At 38.6% G+C, this 13,810-nt stretch overlaps 1 long non-coding RNA gene across 5 annotated transcripts in view; it reads left to right on the forward strand.

Moving 5' to 3' along the window:
* Positions 1-13,810, forward strand: part of LOC139612498 (uncharacterized) — a 28,013-nt gene that overhangs the window by 10,095 nt on the left and 4,108 nt on the right. For 3 of the 5 annotated variants that reach the window (XR_011686557.1, XR_011686561.1, XR_011686558.1), the window contains exons 2-3: positions 6,421-6,547; positions 13,426-13,630. This is a non-coding gene — a long non-coding RNA (uncharacterized lncRNA). Of the gene's footprint in view, positions 1-4,187; positions 4,256-6,420; positions 6,548-13,425; positions 13,631-13,810 lie in introns of all 5 variants that reach the window. The other 2 variants (XR_011686559.1, XR_011686560.1) reach the window with 1 other exon arrangement.

The raw sequence follows: 13,810 nt of genomic DNA on the forward strand, positions 1-13,810 counted from the left end.
GCACATGAAAAGAAAGTGAAGACAAATGGGGGCACTGTTGAAGTCAATGAGGTAGTGTCAAAATTTTGATCATGACATTTGTCCTTCCTCCTTCAAAAGGTGAGGTGTCAACAATCTGTCTCTTCAGAATGAATGAAACAAAATAAAACAAAAAAAACCCCAAACTGGCATGGTTATATGACAGGGCTTGGCACTGACCTACTTTATTTATAACATATTAAAAGCATTTACAATATGATCCTTGATGGAAGAGAAAATGTTACATCACAAACTTTAATCGAGGGCTTATAGGATAAGTCTGTAAACTGCAGAATGAGTTTGTCATTTTGTTGGTCAGTCATGGTAAAGCTCCATTGTTGAACATATAATAAAAAATATGTAATTATAATAATATAAAGTGAAACATAAGACACATTTAAGTAAAATATGGGTAAAAAAAAATATATATATATATGGACAATAATTGTGGTTGGTGAGATAAATAATCCATCGATTTCAGCCAGAAGTACAAATAAATATGGAAGCTAAATACCCCAAAATATTATTGTAACGTCTTTAAATGAGCACTCAGAGCAGTGGACTCACCACTGATCACCATGCACAGACAGGTCTCCTAAACATGTTCATCATGACTTCTGGGAATTAAACTGCAACTTTAAAAGGAAATGTCACCATTTGAACATTCACACACATTCACAGGTGACTGGAGTATTAGCTAAATTAGCCCAAATCTTTACCTTAAGCACTATGTAAAGTCACCCGTTCTTCTTTCAAGTCTGAGTCTTGAGTAACCTCGGTTGAGGTTCAGAGATCACACATTTTTAACGCTAAAAACATTTATCATTCAGGAAGGAACTTGAAATATATACATTTGAATTGCATTATGGGAACTGTGCAGTAAGGTTAGACAGTCGTTTTGAAGCTTTGCCCTGAGGGAATAAAAATCCTGAATTACATATGACTGACCGCTGGCAGAAGATTTTTAATCACAAAGCTGACGAAAAACCCAGAACCTTTTAAGATACATTATTGACTAAAGGTACAGAGTAGAGTTTTGATCAATAATAGTGCTAATACACATCTTTTTTCCTTGAAGGGCCGTACAGGAAGTAATATAGTCTGGGCCTCTCACATACATGCATTATCCTTTCACATGCTGTAAATGTATTCTCTCTTTCACATTAACACGCATACACATATGAGAGAGAATCTAAGTATATGAGGGGCCTAGAATATAGTACGTCCTGTACAGCCCCTCATACACATGCATTGTGTTAACAGACACTAATTGTGATGTTTTTTGTTGGAAATCTCCACAGGTTGTCTTTAAACAATGTGACCAAAGCAGAACATGTCTGGCCCAACTACTACATCGCAAAGCTGATGCTACAAAATTAATTTTGTAGTATTTTTTCAGTATTTTTGTGTAAATCCACTTGCTTAAATCTGTGACCCTACCTTGGCATCCTTGTTTGAAATGGTCTGCAAAAATAGATTCAGTGACTGAATGAACAGTCTTTCAAATTAACTTTTAATGGACTCTTCAGCTTAAATAACCGTTAAGTCACAATTTAACCTCATATTTCCTTTTCCTTTTTCTAAATAAAAGCAGACGGATGTTTGAAGAAATAATCATCCTTTTTTTCCACCTATAATAACATATCTTGTTGTTTCACTGAGAGACTAAGTGTATTGGTTTTCTTCTATGTTCTTGCAAGTTGAAGGTCAATCCTCAACAATACCTCACATAGAGATGGCGAGGGAGAAGTGTAGGGTCTGTGGAGTCCAAGGTTCGCTGCACAATCAATATCCCACTGTCAGACCTCAATTTAGAGATGTCCCTTTCTTCTTAAAAAGCGAAGAATGGCTGCTTTCTTCGGCTGCATCGCTTAGTGTTTCATGTCGTTTTTGTTTTGTGTGACAAAAAATAAGGGAAAAAAATCCTTAATTCCTGTTGTACACAATATATTACAGCTGGATGTTTTTTTAATAAGTTTAAATGTCTTTTATGTTTCTCTTCCTTTTTCTTTACACTTATCATCTGTGTAAATGTGCTGCCATTGTGGCACATTTTGAATTTACACAGACAGTCCTTTTTAAAGTAAGGTCAAGCAAAAACTCAACATCCACTCAGTGTATTATTAGTTGTAGTAATACAGACTGCACATGGACAAGATTAACTGGTGAGCACATACAAATACTTTAAGAGTCATTCATTACAGGATTGAATGTTTTTGAAGCCCTTGCTCTTTTTTTCCTCTTCTGTCCTGCTCATTTGCAGACATGAAAAGACAGTTAAATGAATTAATACCCAATATGTCTTACTGACAAGACATATAAATCAATTTTTATTGGTAAAACACTGTGGAGAGCAAGTAAATCATAGCTGTTAAAAGCTGAAAACAGAATAATTGTTTGATATGAGAAAGAAAAACCCTGAAATTATGATCAAAAACAGTTGATCTCAAAGCCACCAAATGTCCCCTGAAATCACAGTAAGACTTAATTCAAATTTGATAAAGAAAACTCCACAAAAATCAGGTTTCAAATCTCTGTTGATTATGTAAAGACAATTATGAGTGATGATCTTTTTTAATATGCACATTTTCAAAAAACTATCAGGAGGTTCAGACAGGTGAGAAATTTAAGGAAAAACCAACACAAAGGCCCAATTCCAAATCTGGCCACCTCATCTTCCCCTTACCCACTCTCACTCTGTTTGCATGGAGGGTCCGCCACATCAAGTGTCAATCCAACCCTATTATCCTTAAGAGAGGGTGGGTTATAAAGCCCCCCAACAAACCACACTCCCAGAGGAAGGGCAGCACCGCTTTGAGTCCAGAGTGGATGAAATGCCAAATACCCACAAATGTGAGTTCTGTTTGATTATTTCCAAGGGATTAGTAATAAATCGCCTCACCTCAAACAGGCATTTGATAAACAGCTTCAGTGCTCCTTGGCACTGAGTCTCTGGATCTCTATAGGAGGGATGAACACCATTCCTCCCAAAGATACTTCCTCATTTGGTCCTTTAATGATGGTGGTGGAGAGCGCTGTCTGAACATGTTGTGGCTGGATGGGCACTGTCGTCCTGGGCGGAGAACACTCCCATTAGGAAAGAAAGGTTGCATCAAATGAGAACAACATTGTACTGATCTGCAGTGACCTTTTCCTCTAAAGGGGCAAGTGAACCCAAACCATGCCAGCAAATACCCCCACCCCCCCACGGAATAACAGAGCCACCGGATCCCCTCACTGTAAGGGTCAAGCATTCAGACCTATACTGTTCTCTTGGTGTACACCACACATGCACTTGCCCACTTGTGGAAAACATAGTGAAGGATGACACTGGAGGACACTAGTGCCTCTACTTTTAAACTCTTTTTGCTTATTTTGTGTCCTTGTGTTGGTTGATCACTTTCTGGTAGGAACTCTCAGTATTAACTGCTAATATGCTCTGAATTCTTATTATTTGTTACTGCTTTTTATACTGTATTCACCCTGAGGAGTTGGAGGTGGGTTGTTGTGTGTGGGGTTATAGGAATATGATGCTGCTGTATTATCTTTATATTTTTTATAATTCTCTAGTTTCTCTCATAGTTTATGCTTAAAAATACAGGAAAACAAAGTGAAAAAAATATGTTGCCAATTTGACAACACGTATGCGGCATAAAGAGCTGTGAAAGAAAACAAGCAAATACATAAACACTGCAAAATCTTCTAGAGAAAAAAAAAAAACAAAAACACAAATGTTATAACACAATAGAGGTTTCCAGGTCAATAAACCAACAAAATTCCTTTTGTTTTCTGAGAGTAACAGCTTTTCTGTATTTGCATCCTGCCTTTATTCTGTGTATCAATCTGACAAATATATTTCTTGACTTTTTCATATGCTTATGCTTTCCTAAGTTTCCTAAACAGTGTGATGAGCTCTCTAAATAAGTCCAATTATAGAAATAATAGCAATATTAATAATAATAATAATAATAATAATAATAATACGTTATTATCTGCTAGTCTGAGAAGAAGAATTCTCACCACCTGACCATGTAATCATTTAGAGTTTTTCCTCTAACAACCTGATCAAACCCCCAAAAAAATATCATGGTCATTTTTTATTAGGGACAAGAAAAACCTCATTTATTGCTTCTTCAAAATGCCGTCCCTTTGTGTGTTTTCAATTACAGCAACATTGGGCAGAAGGTCCCGTCAGATGGACACAAAACGATGGCGTTATTATGACGGGATATTAGAGGTGACTGTTATAAACTGTGCAGCACACACACAAAAAAAAACATTGTTCCTTAAATTGAGTGCATTTTTCCTTTGATTAAAGCATTGCTTAAATGACTTGCCCTTGACTGGACCATTGTGCAGCACTGTGTTTTTGAAGGATGTGTGATTAAACACACTACACACAGTACAGGTATTTTATGCTTTGTGCACTCATGGATTTTACAATTGTTGTACACGGATGTGAAAAATAGAGCAAAACCATGCTTTCGACCCTGCACGTCTCACATCTGGTTCACCGTTTGACTGCTTTGTCTGCTGGCTAAAAAAGTGAAGTGAATGGATAAAAATGCTAAACAGGTTAGCATCATTGTGTCAAACTCATGTTATTATCAGATATGAGTGGTACCCCTCAGTCCTCTTGACTGGAAATGAAAATGTTTCCTCTTTGGGTGAATGCTTGTCACAGAAACCTCTGTCAGTGTTGGTTGGAGAAGTAAGATATTCCCTGTTCCACAGCTTCAAATGATTTAAGAAACTGTTGGAGAAGATGTGACAAAATTACAGCCAAAACTTAAAATGTTCAGTTTGTACTTTAAAATACCTGGATTTTCAAATCAGAGTAGATCAGTTTAAACTGATGTGCAAACACATTTGGGGAATTGGCATAATTTCTACGTCTGAGTGTAAAACAGAAATGTGTGTGCTGTTTTGAGAGGATAAGACTCACCAAACACAGTAAACGGAGGTGCTCTTGTTTTCTGACTTGGCGCCCCTGTCTGCAGGACGATATAATTTGTCTGTGCCTTGGTTAGTTCTAGGAAAAGATCACGGCTACAATCTCAAACACTTTGTTAAGGTGTAGGTACAATCGTGGCTTTTAGAAAAAAAACAAAAAAACGCAAACACGAGCTCACAATTAGATACACAAAAACAAACAATGACCTCCTGTGTTAAAGTCCAACATTTACCACAGTCCATTCATCCACCCCAGCCTCATCCCTCCATTGCTCTGGCCTTTTTTTTTTTTCTTTTTTTTTTTTACTATAGCTGCTTCTTGAGAGGACAGGTCTCCAGAAATTGTTTCAGTCATAGAAAATGATTAAGAAATATGCAAAGGGAAAGACCAAATAGTAATTTCATTAAACAAAACATCAGTATGTTTTTGCTTAATACAGTTTTTTTTTTTATCTAACTTTTACGATCAAATAGTTTTCTATTAAGTCCCAAAAGATAAGCCTTCAAATATAATTATTAATGCACTGGACTTAGCAGTGCCACAGTTTTCCCATTTACCTTTTTGTTATATTCTAAATATAGATACATTCAAAAATTCAACAATAAAAGAGGATGAAACTGTCTCAACTTAATCATGTAAATGTAAAAACTGTGGCATTTTATCTTCTGTCTCAAAACAAAACATTCGTTGACTCAGTAAAGTCAAATTTCTACATTAGACTCAAACTGTGGTCTGATTTGGACTAACTTTTTTAATGTTAGTATTAATATATGTTGCTGGTCTTTATTGATTTGATTTATTGTTTCGTATAATCATTTATTTACAAATGTCAGATTTGTAAGTGTTGGTTGCTTAAAGTTACCACCAAAGGCCTCAAGAGGTCACCAAAGTCATCAGGTTTCACATTCTTTCAAGACGACAGAAAGAATGAAAGGTCTCAGAGAAAATTAAGACATTAAATCTCAAAAATGAACAATGTAACACTGTTTCCTGGCTTTGTACCCACTGTGGGTGAAATAGTTGTGTGCACTTAATGTGTGAAGTTCTCTTCTTTTTGGAACCTACCATAATAAAATATATTTTAAAGGAATTTTTAAAATATCAAGTAATTATAAGAATAAATGTTTCAAAAATACATTCAAACATTGTAGATTCCTATTATCTGATAAAATCCCCCAAAAATAAATTGATACAGAATATTCTTCACCTCACTCAGCTGCCTCACCCTCTCCTCACGGCTTCATATCCTCTGTTGTTTCAGGAAGAACACAATGCATCTCCATATAGACGGGCACATATACAGAGCTGCACAAATATGCACATATGCACACATGCACACACAGAGTCCAATGTACTGAGTCCAGCTGTCTCTGTCTCTGCCATTACTGTAAGAGAATACCCCCGGCCACTGCTCTAACCCACTCCATCAATCTCTCTCTGTTTGACAGAAACTATGCCCACCTGTTCTCCCACAGTCCACACGCAGAGACTCCGAGGCTGGAGTCCACCGCGCGACTTCAGGTCTGGGTTGATGGAGGCAGAATGTGGTTGGCGTACTGTGTTCAGACTCACGTGGTAAATAACTGTCATAATGTCTCAAATGATAAAAACATCAGCTGCACAGTTTCAGAATTTTTATTTATTTGTTTTTTTGCTAATATCCAATCCTGTGACTTGGCTCTTAAATACATTAGTATTTAGTAACCTACTTCTACTTTACATGGGTATTTTAATTTGGAAAACTTCAGGAAGTCTTTAGACCCATTCACTTTTTTTTCACATTTTGTTGTGTTGAAGTGTTTTGTTAAAATCATTTAAATTCATTTTTTCCCTCATCAATCTACACCTGTTACCCCATAATGACAAAGCAAATACAGAGTTTTAGAAATTTTTGCAAATGAATTAAAAAGGAAAAACTGAAATATCACATTGGTGCATCCCATTTCTCTTGATCATCTTTGAGATGTTTCTACACCTTGGTTGGAGTCTACCTGTGGTCAGTTCAGCTGATTGGACACACACCTGTCTATACAAGGTCTTACAGCTGACAATGCATCAGAGCAGAAACCACGAGGAAGAAGAGACTGCCTGCAGAGCTCAGAGACAGGATTGTGTTGAGGTACAGATTTGGGGAAGGATACAAAAAAAAAATTCTGCTGGAGTGAAGGTTCCCGAGAGCACAGCGGCCTCTATCATTCTTAAATGGAAGAAATTTGGAACAACCAGGACCCTTCCTAGAGCTGGTCACCCGGCCAAAGTGAGCAATCAGTGGAGAAGGGGTTTGGTAAAGAAGGCGACCAAGAACCTGTTGATCACTCTGGCTGAGCTCCAGAGATCCTGTGTGAAGATGAGAGAAACTACCAGAAGGACAACCTGAAACAATCTGGGCTTTATGACAGAGGGGCCAAATAGAAATATCTCCTCAGTGCAAGTTTGTAAAAAAGCACCTAAAGGACTCTGAGACTGTGAGGAACAAGATTCTCTGGTCTGATGAAAACAACATTGAACTGTTTGACTTCAGTTCTCAACATTATGTCTGGATGAAACCAGGCACCGGTCTTCACCTGCCCATCCCAATGGTGAAGCATGGTGGCGGCAGCGTCATGCTTGGGCATCAGCAGCAGCAGGGGCAGAGAGAGTGGTCAGTGTTGAGGGAAAGCTGAACATAGAAAAATACAGAGAAAAACCTCAATGAAAACCTGCTCCAGTGCTTAGGACCTCAGACTGAACTGAAGGTTTCCCTTCCAACAGGACCATGACTCTAAGCACGCAGCCAAGAGTCCTGACTCCTGAACCCAGGCGATCATCTCTGGAGAGACCTGGAGATGGCTGTGCACTGACGTCCCCATCCAACCTGATGGAGGATCTGCAGAGAAGAACGGCAGGAAACCCCAAAATCCAGGTGTGCACAGCTTGTCACGTCCTCCCCAAGAAGACTCAAGGCTGTAACTGCTGCTAAAGGTGCTTCAACTAAGAACTGAGTAAAGTGTCTGAAAACTTATCTCAATTTGATGTTTCAGTTTTTCCTTTTTTTTTAAAATAAATTTGCAAAAAATGTCTAGAACTCTGTTTTTACTTTGTCATTATGGGGCACTGGGTCTAGATTGATGAGGGGAAACATGAGTTTGAAAGATTTTAACATAAGGCTGCAACATGACAAAACATGAGGAAAGTGAAGGGGTCTGAACACTTGTGAATACTCTGTATCTAAACCAGTGACTGTTGCAGTGTTTTCAGACAGAAGGTGTCAGGTTACCGTGCTCAGGCTCTCAGTTTGTTTTGTCACGGCAAAGAGGTGTCATACAAAACGTTCTTCAGGCCAGCATGGTGACAAATGCTAAACACAAAGTATGTTTTGCTGTCATTTCAGCATAAAATCTGTTTGTAGTAGTTGATGGACTGTTCTGAATTAAAACCAGTGACTTCATTTCTGTATAACTAAAGACACAAGGCTGGTTATCCGTAACAGTTAAACAACACTAGGTTTAACTGGTTAGAAATCATTTATCCTCAAAGCACAGCTGTGTTACGTTAGACTTTCATTGCTTGTCGTCAGTGTGGGGAGGCGGCACGAGAGGCCAAGCAGGATGGAAAGGCCTCTTTCACAGCAGACACTGACTTGTCATAGAAGGAAAACAACATGCATTACTAATAACATTAATAACAGCCATGACAGTGAACCAGCATGCACAATACCAGGACCCTGAAACTCAAGCAGCTTAATGGAATTCAGCCATCGTTAATCTTACTTTTTTTATTTTTTCCTTCTACTGTCATGTGTCAAAATGTCACATTAGAAGTCATATGCCATGATGTTTCTCTAACCTTAAACAAAGTGCTTTTCTGGTGTAAACTAAACCGTGGACAGGACTCTGGAGGCAAACCTTGTCTCGTACACCCGCCAACCACAAAACTACTTCCTGGTAAATGTGCTGTCATGAATAAATGTAGTGCTTCATGAATAATAAAAAAAAAAAAAGTTGACTCTCACTATAATCCAGCCAGCGATTACATTTCCTAGAGAGGAAATCTGGTGACACAGTTTAGGTGTATATAAAGGTAATTTTGTATTTAGGCCTACCCGTGTTCCCCAGCTAATAATTTATTTTCCAAATACTCTGGTGCCCTGATTCAGCAGTGATCTGTGCAGGATGTAACCCCCCCCCCACCCAATGCGAGCAGGGATTCCCCTGCAGCCCTGTAGGATCAGTGGATAAAGATAAGGGAGGAATGGATAGATGCGAAACAAATCTAAGGTGGACAAGATGAATGTGATGATTATTCAGCAGCATTTAAATGAAGGATGTCATTTCAGTCACACCCACCAATAGAGACACACAAAAAAAAACATCCACAGTATGTGCTCCAGCACCTTCTTTTTTTAACTCTTCTTCCTGCTCCTGTGAAGTGCTGAAACTTTACTTAGGCTGATGCGAAAACACTTTTTAAGTTGATATCTTATGTGTTTCACAAGGTGGAAATCTCAACATGTTTTTACATTTAAACCCAGACTAATGCACCTTTTTAAAAATCCAGAATATACACAGCTGTAATTTCTTTTAAGATTAAAGTTTTTAATTCCTAACTCAAACATTCTTTGCGGTTTGTGGGATTTGTGGGATTTGAACCAATGATCCTCTGATCTCTAACCTTTGGGCTACTCCTGCCCCCATCTAAGTTAGAAATCCTTTTAAACTCCTTCTTTTACCTGACGTTTTTTTTTTTTTCCTCTTTTCACTGTGGCCATAGATCACCTGTCCAACCAGATTCACACCTCACCAATCACTCTTCATCCCCTCCTCTTTCCCTCCTTCCCTCTTTACCTGTTTGGTCCTCAGCTCCATTAACAACACACACAGACACCCTGAGGCCCAGTGGTGCTTGCTAATGCCTGTGGGACTCAGGCAGGAAATGGGGTGGTGGTGAGGGGTGGAGGGTTATGGAGGAAAGGGGGTTCAAGGTGGATCTCCTCTCAGGTTACCTGTCCAGGTAAGTCAGTGTTTGTTTAGCGTTACCTCCCAGTAGTCCGGAGGTCCAGGCTGAGACACGGAGAGCTCTCTGTTCAAGTGTGTGTGTGTGTGTGAGTGAGTGTGTGAGGCTCTGTTGACATTTGAAAGAGGTGATACTTAATCCAACTATTGTAGAAGACTCTGCAGATCCTCCACACACACACACACACACACACACACACACACACACACACACACACACATTCCTCAGAGCAGCAGTGGACTCGACAGTCCGGCTTGTATCTTGTGTTTGTGTTTCGTTCTCTCAGCTCACTGTTGTGGCAGCGCCGCAGCCCAGGCATCTGTCTTCTTAAAAATAAAATCACAGCAATTGATGGGATCCATCTATCGTCCAAGATAAGACTTGTCAGTGCAACGCTGGCAGAGTTTCAGGCGCAGCAGAGGCCAAGCTTTCACTGCCTCCAAGAAATATACAGACAGCTGAGCTGGGAGACGAGTGGCTGGCTGCTTTCATGTTGAGATAAACTTGGAAAGAGAAAATACTTTGAGTGCTGATTTGTTTTGCTACTGTCTAACATTCATTAAAGAATTCAGGAAAGCTCTTATCTATTTAGGAATGCATTGTTGCTCTGATGGGCTTATATGTTCTTAGTTTCTTTGCAGAACAATAATATGGAGATCAGTGATGGACACTAAAGACAAAAAACGAGTGCCATCTACAAAACCAAAAAAAAAGTCACAGTACTGGACACATGACTTAACTGACATAAGATCTTAAAAGATGATTCCAGTAATTTACATATCTTGACAGTTTATTCTTACTTGGAACTTGTTAAGATCTGTACAGGGTTTTGTCTACGATAATTAAAACTCACTGACCTAAACTTACCTGAATGCTGGCAGTGGCTGACGCCTCCTGTATAGCACCAGTACAGTTTAAAGAAAGTGAATTGAAGTGATGGACAGTGCATGAAGGATTTTTTAGATTCTGTCACGGTCAGAGGTCGAGAGCCTTGAATGTTAATGGAGATTCTGTCCAGCGTTGGCCTGTCCTGTTGCAACATTAAGAATTAAGCAATGGCATGGGGAGCAGCAACAGACGAACTGCATGGCATAGCTGGCACATCGGTGTTAAATCTGACCACATAAAGGCTTAGCGTGCACTTGAAGTGACACTTAGAGAAAATATGTTAAATCACCAGTTGACTTAGCAGAAGTGGTAAAAATATTCTTTCATCTTCAGATTCATGTATTCAAGCTCCCCTTCACCCTTTTACCCTCATCTCAGGTCAGTTTGATTCCCTGTCTTTTTTCTACTTTTCTATCTCAACTTGCAGCTTTACTCCAGCAAGAATTAAATAACATCCTTAAACTTGTCAAGTATATGAAAACAGTGCAATAAGCATTTCCATAATGTCTCCAAATGTCATGCACAAACAGAAAAGACAGACACAGTGTAGCTTGATGCTTCCCTGTTGGTGACACCATTGACACATGCATCAGTAAAAGGCGGATTTCTATCTTGAAACTTTATGCTAATCAGCTATAATCAAGGGGGTCCCTCTCTCTAATGCACACGTGCCAAGCAGGTAAACTTATGTATGTTTTAAGTGTCAAAGAAAGCAGTGTGATAGAAAAGTAGCGTGTCAGTGATAAAAGACAAACACCACCGTATCTCTACCTTTTTATCAGTTCGTTTTAAAACTGTGCGAAATAAAAAATAATGTGGAAATAAAGAGCTTCTACCACTGAATTTGTCCACACTTCAGTTACAGTTTCCACTTCTCCTCCAGTTGAAATGAATGGAAATCAAGTGTGTGGGAAGTAAACAAACCTCAGTCAGTGTGCGCTCAGACCCAGGATTTGTTTTACCCCACAGCTGACAGTTCTGGCAGTGAAACCCCGGATAACAAGAACCACAGCTGTGTTTCCACCCGTCTCTGTACCTCCACCTAAACGCAGCACACATTTGGTTGGTTCATTGTGGGCTCTGACAAGCAGATCAAATATTTTAATGATTTATTTAATGTGGCCTGTCACTGGATTTGTTGATGCAAGTTTTGGCCCAAAGTGTTTGTGTTGTCATCTGACATTTTTAAATGCAAAAAGACAGAAAGGTGAATGTCACCGACATTTGGTTTAGTTTTTCTCTGTAATGGGAATCCAACATGCACACAATCAAAACATATGAATGCCAGTGCTTGAGTGATACTGTGTTTCTGAGGCTGCTACCAATATTTTTTGATTAAAGCTGCTCATAGTTAAATTTCCTTGTGGATACTGGGTGATTTTTTTTTTTTTTACCTAAAATGTTGTGATTATTTGGTTTGGAAAGCCACTGAAACTCATAATAAATACTGGCAGTCTGGAGAACAGTTTACAGCAATGTCTGACTTAATTAACAACAATGATACATCCATATTCTTCTGTCTTTATTCTTGTTTTCTGTTCAGAGTAGAATTGCACAGAGTAACAATCCTGTTTCTACCACTGTGTTTGAAAAGACATTGAGATGGATTTGGTTCTTCTTACGGATATCAACACTAAATAAAACCCAGGAAAAAATGTTATGGGACCTTTAAGTAAACGTTGCAATATCACAGTGGAGAAAATCGTAAGGTCAAAATTTTAAAAGTACGTAAGAATTAGCATCAAAATATATTACCAAAAAATAAAAGTACTTGTTGTCTAATAAAGCCCACTTCAGAATAATTTATGATACATCAATCACTTTTATGTAGCAGCTGGTAAAGGTTGGGCTAATTTTAATTACTCAATAAACACAGACAGGCAGCTTGTGAATTTCCCATAATTCATTTAAATAAAAATAATGAATCATAGTTAATTTGTTGATGATATTTTGCATTATGAATCTGAATCTGCAAAGTAACTAGTAACCCCAGTTATCAAATAAATGTAGTGGAGTAAAAAGTAGACAAAAAAAGTGAAGCAGAAGTACAAAGTAGCTGAAAATGTACAGTTTCCCTTTCACTTGAGTAAAGTAAGTAAATAAAAGTCCTGAGTAAATTTCCACCACCGAAGTGAGGATCCACGTTGTGACAGTTCAGTCAACGTCTGTGCTCATGATGAGCTGTACATTTTGGCTGTGCAGGAATGATTAAAGTGTATATTGTAAGAGTTAAAGCAAAGATTATAAAAAATAATTGTGTGGGCCCAATTTTACAAGTTCAACTACAACTGAGATGTAACGTATGACAAATGGCAGATGGTTTATTTCAAATGATCAGCAGATTCAGCCAATAAAAAAATAAAATAAAAAATTTCATTAACCTGGAATTTTAAGGCAAGTGGGAAAAATGTTTAAGTTGTTTGTTGTGATTGCCGAAGGCTTCGTGGTGTAAATGGTCTTTATCCTCTGTCAGTGTGTCATCCTCTCTTTCTCCCACTCTCCATGAGTTGTTTGTAACAAGATGTTCATCACTCTTTCCCTCCTTCCCTCTCGTGTCTTTCTTCTTGCCACAGGAGCTCTAGCAAACCGTGGTAGAAATGTGGGGAATGCTGCAGAACAGCGCAGGAGGATTCACTCGGCTTTGTTAAAGGGCTGTTCCGCTCCGTCTCTCCTGTGAGCAGTCGTCCAGGGAGGAGAAACCTGATAGCCTCAGTTAGCTCTGATCTGCTCTGACTACAGAGATCATAGACTGAAGGATGGAGGGCAAGAGGGACAGAGGTATATACACTGAGACTGAAAAGTAGAAATGGAGGCTTTTCTTTTAAACATTTTATGCTGCCATGTCAAAATGAAAATAATGTCAGGCACATATCAGACTTCCTGACGGTTGACAACATAAACTGCAAGTGTCCTGTTTGTATTTTCAATAAGTTATAAACTTACTCAAGACTTATTCTT

The sequence above is a fragment of the Trachinotus anak genome, unplaced genomic scaffold (assembly GCF_046630095.1).
Source record: "Trachinotus anak isolate AG129_WGS33_773 ecotype Australia unplaced genomic scaffold, CSIRO_AGI_Tana_v1 ptg000031l, whole genome shotgun sequence".
Classification (NCBI taxonomy): Eukaryota; Metazoa; Chordata; class Actinopteri; order Carangiformes; family Carangidae; genus Trachinotus; species Trachinotus anak.